Below are 6,754 nucleotides of genomic sequence, written 5' to 3'. Positions count from 1 at the left end.
GTTAATCGACTAAATTGAAAAGTGTAGGGATCAGAGAATTCAAACACTGATTTTTATACTGGTTCGGCCAACCTGCCTACATCCAGTGTCATTTCAATCCCAGGAAGCAAATGCACTATAGAGATCAAGGTTTTTACACCAAGCNTTTTACAATGACCTCACGTCAAAATGTAAAACACCTCTCTAACCCTCTAATCTAATATANGCATTACAACAAACAAGACACGCAACATGAACACCCTCTTCTGCTGTCAAACCGTTTGAGGCACCCTCAAAGTCAAGAACACAGTTCTTCTTCCTGCAAACACCACAGGGAATCCAATCCAATCTTCACGATTGCGACAAATCCTAAATACGCAGATTACACCTTTATGTGTATATATATCAAACGTTCCAACCCAGTAAACCTTGCTGCGCAAGAAACCTTCAAGTCTTTGATTACTACGGTCAATCTTTGGTTCTTGGAGCTTTTCTTTCCTCTGTAAGATTACCCAACATTTTTTGAAAGATATGAAAGTGCAAAGATTAAACTTCTTACAGAATTCAAATCAGGCGTCAATATATAGTATATCACAAAACAAACGCATTTTAATCGATTAGGCTATTAATTTAATCGAATGCATTAGACATTTATATCAGAATAATAACAGTCAAACTCATTAATTGAAAGAGCAATTAATGTAATCGATTCATCATAAATGCTTGGTCAACATATTAAAAAATATGACCGTTAAAACAGTTACGTCTAGCATTTAATAAGTTTTCAAATCAACAACTAACTTAGTCAAATATAAGTCGCATGCAATCGATTAAGTAATAACACTTAGCATATTTTTGAAAANTTTTCTTCTTAAAATATCTCACATCACACTTGAAAAGAGTTTGTTCAAACCCACGAGTTTTAATCGATTTGAACCATAATGTAATCGACTTAAAACTGTNGTTTTGACACACTTTAAAGTTCAACCATAGTGCTTGTGGTTTTTCATTTCCGAACACTTATGTTATGCATACACATATAAAGTCACATATAAAATACAGTGGTATGCTATAAACAACACAATAATGTTCACAAATATGCTTATACAAATATACACATTAAGTAAAAGCATATAACATGTAAGCTCAGAACATACACATGTGTTATTATTAATTATGTGTTAGCATCATCAAAAACAAAGTTATCACTGAGATTGTGGTTTAAGTTAAACATGTGCTCCCCCTATCAATAATCTCAACGATTGTTAACACTAGGTGTTTTGCTATAAGATGTATCTGAAATATTATGATACTTGTGATATGTTTTTCTGATACAATGCTTGAAAATATGTGGATGATACATACTTTGGTATATCTCTATCACGCAACTTTGATATTGAAATGTGATATGCATACTGATAGGAGGAGTGTTCTATTCTATTAAATGCTTGTTCACATGTTNAAAGGNGAAGAAAATTAAAATCATGTGAATATAGCTGATAGGGGGAGCATCAATTTTTTTTCACAGCACCCAACACCTCTATTCATCTCTTCACCAAACCCAGAAGAATCATATCCAAAGATTCCCCAAAACCTCGTTTCCTCTCAANGACTTAAAACTGTAGTTTTGACACACTTTAAAGTTCAACCATAGTGCTTGTGGTTTTTCATTTCCGAACACTTATGTTATGCATACACATATAAAGTCACATATAAAATACAGTGGTATGCTATAAACAACACAATAATGTTCACAAATATGCTTATACAAATATACACATTAAGTAAAAGCATATAACATGTAAGCTCAGAACATACACATGTGTTATTATTAATTATGTGTTAGCATCATCAAAAACAAAGTTATCACTGAGATTGTGGTTTAAGTTAAACATGTGCTCCCCCTATCAATAATCTCAACGATTGTTAACACTAGGTGTTTTGCTATAAGATGTATCTGAAATATTATGATACTTGTGATATGTTTTTCTGATACAATGCTTGAAAATATGTGGATGATACATACTTTGGTATATCTCTATCACGCAACTTTGATATTGAAATGTGATATGCATACTGATAGGAGGAGTGTTCTATTCTATTAAATGCTTGTTCACATGTTNAAAGGNGAAGAAAATTAAAATCATGTGAATATAGCTGATAGGGGGAGCATCAATTTTTTTTCACAGCACCCAACACCTCTATTCATCTCTTCACCAAACCCAGAAGAATCATATCCAGAGATTCCCCAAAACCTCGTTTCCTCTCAACTGCAAAGAAAAAGCTAATTCAATTGCGTCAAGTTATTCACGGACCTTCTCCACCATCTTCATCTTGTTTCTCTCGGCCTCTGCAACTTCTATGGTAAACCCGTTTTCTTTTCCCCACTACACCAACAGTTAGTTCAATAACCACACAACCTCAGTACANAATTTCCTGTTCTTCCAATCATCGTCCAACCCACTCATCTATTGGACCGATTAGGCCCACTGATCCATGGCTGGCCTCGATTGCAAGTGCCTCTGCCTCCGGAGTACCATCCCAGGTCCAATTCCATCCATCAAGAGGTTCGACAATGATTTCGACGAGGTTGCTTCGAAGAACCAGACGAACCCGATACGAGGCCAAGGAAGATCGTGACTCGAACTTGGAGATTGGTCCGATGAATGGAAGAAAGGATTTGGGTATAGGAGAAAGCTGGCGGTGTGGTGGTGATCGAAGGCGCGTTGAGATCAAAACGCAGGGGAAGGCGGAATGGCGAGGAAGCGATGTTGTCACCGTCGTCGACGACGGAGGAGGAAGGGTTGCGGTCCTTATGGCTGTCTTCGGGGGTGAGACAGTAAANGCGCCGCTAGTGATACTTCAGGCCGCCACTCAAGGCGGCTGGGGTAGTGGTCGTGGGATTGCAGGCGATGGCGTGTGCTCACGCTAGAGAGAAAACCTGATGGCTCTGCGTATTGGTTTTTTCGAATGGGAGGCCTCCTCAGGGTTTGGGGTGAGACAAAAACCCTAGTGGATTCTGAATGCAAAGCCTTGGGCCTGAGTTGGGCCAAACCTAANAAAAATAAAATATATTCTTCCTAACACCCCGTTGTTCTTACTTTCACACCCTTTTCGTTTGGTCTTAGGCCCAGTCTGTTTTTCCAAAACAAAGGAGAAATGGTCATTGCACCCTTGTTCTCATTTTCACACCCTTTTTGCTTGGGTTTAGTCCCAATATGTTTTTAAAAAGAAAAATGGTTTGGATACCCCATTTTCTAATTTAGGCACACCACAATTTTTTTTTTATTTGTTGTTTTATTTCATTTGTTTTTTATTTTAAATACCTACCTATCAATTTTAAAATATATATAATAATATATAAAAATATAAAATATATATATATATATATATATATATATATATATATATATATATATAACAGTAATGAAATATGTTTTAAAGGTTCAAGCGCACGTGTGACCGCTTGCATCGTTCTTGTGCTTAAAACCTTTTCTCTTTCTTTAAGAAAAAATAATAAAAAACATGTTTTAAAGGTTTAAATGCACGTGTGACCGCTCGCGTAGTTCTTGTGCTTAAAACCTTTTCTCTTCCTTTTAAAAAATAATAAAAAAATGTTTTAAAGGTTTAAGTACATGTGTGGTCACTCGCGTCGTCCTTGTGCTAAAAACCTTTTCTCTTTCTTTTTTTTTAAATTTATATATATGTGTTTAATACCTATTTTGGTCCCTCCTTTGGGAGGGTTTGTTCAAAGTGGTCCCTCCTTTTCTCAAAAGTTCACTTAAGTCCTACCTTTTGCAAAAACTGTTCAAAGTGGTCCCTCCTTTTTTCAAAAGTTCACTTAAGTCCTACCTTTTGCAAAAACTATTCAAAGACCAAAATATACCTACCTTTTGCAAAAACTATTCAAAGACCAAAATATATATGTTTTAAAGGTTAAGCACATGTGTAACCTCTCGCATCGTCCTTGTGCTAGAAACCTCTTCTCTTTCTTTTGAAATAATTAAAAATATTCAAATGTCTTTCTAAAGGTATGAGTGCTCATGTGATCATCCGCGTCGGCCTAATACTCATTACCTTCTTTTTCTCAATGATACCCAAAACAATATATAAAATCTTTAAAAAAAAAAACATCCACATTTTCAAACAACAAATAATCTTTCAGCTAGAACTACGTAACCCTGATTTCTCATTTTAATGAGAATACGTAGGAGTAAAGTTAACCCTTGTCGGGCCCAAAAGATAAAACATATATTTTGTTTCTTTAGAGTTCTATTTTCGGGGATAGTTAAATATTCTGAAAACCACATTGTCTTCGCATATTTAATTAAAGGTACTGCCTTCGGGCAAGCGTTGTAGGGTGTTAATACCTTCCTTACACATAACTGACTCCCGAACCCAAAATTTGGTTTTCATGGACCTTGCCTTATCATTTTATGGTTTTTCCGTAGTTTTCCAGAATAAACTATGATGGCGACTCAAATCTNTTTTTCAAACCTGCTCTTTTTTGGATCGTCGTCCAGTCACAATTCTGGTTGCGACAGGGGGAGCAAATGTGATAGCTGAACCCAATCCCTATGTGTTATTTTTGATGATAATAACACATTAATAACAACAACACATGAATGATGTCATGTCACAACAGAAAGATGTTTTTGTGATGTGTTATACACATGTGGAATGTATGATTGCTTACTGTGTAATATGCACATACTNTGATAGTCACATTTGTTGGACATACTGTTTAGTTATGCATACTATTGTGATNATGAAGAGATTATATTTGTGTATGCTCNTTGTATGTTGTTGAGAAAAGAAAACCACATGCACAAAAGCATATTTGCATGACTTAATCGATTACAATATTGTGATAATCAATTAAGGTCATCAGACAACTTAGTTTTTAAACTGTGGCAAAACAACTAGTTTTGAATCGATTACATTAGTTGTTGAATCGATTAAAACTTGTTTGTTTGCATATGTCTTTNTCAGATGTGTTGTGATGAGTGTTTTAGAAGAAAAGTTTTCAAAATTTGCTTAAGTGATAAACTTAATCAATTACCCTTTTTGTGTATTCCATTAAGTATGTTATGTTTTGAAAAATGATTGGATGCTAGTCATAACTGCTATAACAATCACTTTTTTAAATATGTCTGACTAACATTTAGTTTTAATCGATTACATGAATTAAACATTCAATTAATGAGCTGAGTTAGTTGTAATACCGTTACAACAGTTTTATGTAACCAGTTACACTACTAACATAATTGATTGCTTTGCGTCTGAAATGACAGTAACTATAAATTGACGCATTGTTTGTATTTCTGTAACTTTTGATCATTCTAACATTTTTATACTTGATNGTTTTAATCTAAAAGATTTTACATATTACTTAATACACTCCAAGAATCAAGAACACAAAGAATTTGAAGAATCTTGGGGAATTCTTGTGAGACATCTTATGGGTTATATTGGTTGATCACATTGGCATGACTGAAGGTGCAACTGATTTTGATCAGAGGAAGATTTGCAATCCTTGACTTGTTGTTTCCCTAGACGTGCACCTCAGGAAGAAGAGTGGTGTGCTCTTAACTTTTAAGAGGAGATTTCTCAAAAGGTTTATGCAAAAAGACCATAGGGTGCTGTGTTGGCAGGTGTATTCTGTTTCTATATTTGATTGAGAGTATGAAAGGTNTTTACATTAGAGCGTGCTCTGTAAAGCCTTTGCTATAATACTTTGATCATTATAGTGAATTACTCTCCAATCTAATTAAGGTTGATTGGGAGAGCGACTGGATGTATGCATTGAGGTCGAACCAGTATAAAAATTGTGTTTGATTTTCTCTCCTTATCTCTTTACATTTTGGTTGCATACTTACTTTGCTTACCACTCAAGAAATATTCAAAGAAGTTTCTAATTTCTCAAAAAGATTTTAATAGTGCACGTTTTTATTAAACACCAATTCACCCCCTCTCTTGGTGTGAAGAAACAAGCCCCATTATTTCTAACAAAGTCTATGTGTTTTCATCCTATGTTGTTTTCAGATTATTATTCCATTTAATATTATTTGGTTAAACTTTAAAACATGAGAGTGTTTAAGCACATAGACGATTTGTCTTAACAAGGAGTATTTAGAATGATTCTCTACCTTATATTTCTAAAATTGAACAAATGATTATTGATAAATTCATGATTTGACAATATTGAATTATATTTCAATGTTTATATTCCTCCTTTTATCCCATCCTGTTTAGGCTGAGCCGCTTCTAATATTTTCTTTTTCTCATATTCCAAGATGAATTGGGTCGGAGGGCATTAAACGAAAAATTGAATAAATTATAAAAAACTATTTGAACCAATAGAAAATAATTTTTTAAACAAGCATTGTCTATTGAAGTGTAGTTCTTATTGATAGAGATCATATTTTTTAGGAATCGTTGTCTATTTAAACAATACATAAAGAGCGCTTGGAGGTATAAGAGTTGCCTATAGGTGGCCTGATAGAGAACACTTTTTTTTAGAAAGCATTGTCTATTGGTGGCCTGATAGAGAGCATTTTTTAAGAGAGCATTGTCTTTTGAAATGTCTTTAGATAGTGCTTGTGTTTACAAGTTTTTTCTATTAAATGTCATTAGAGAGCCCTTTCGTATAAGCATTGTCTATTAATAGACATCACTCCAACAGACAATGCCTAAGAAGCATTGTCTAGTAAACATTTTGGCATAGTTTTTCTCAAGAATACATACAGAGCGCTTTTGCCATTAGATAACGTTT

The sequence above is a fragment of the Vigna radiata genome, chromosome 7 (genome assembly GCF_000741045.1).
Source record: "Vigna radiata var. radiata cultivar VC1973A chromosome 7, Vradiata_ver6, whole genome shotgun sequence".
Taxonomy (NCBI): Eukaryota; Viridiplantae; Streptophyta; class Magnoliopsida; order Fabales; family Fabaceae; genus Vigna; species Vigna radiata.
The sequence above is the reverse complement of the archived record's forward strand: the minus strand, read 5'-3'. Positions refer to the sequence as shown.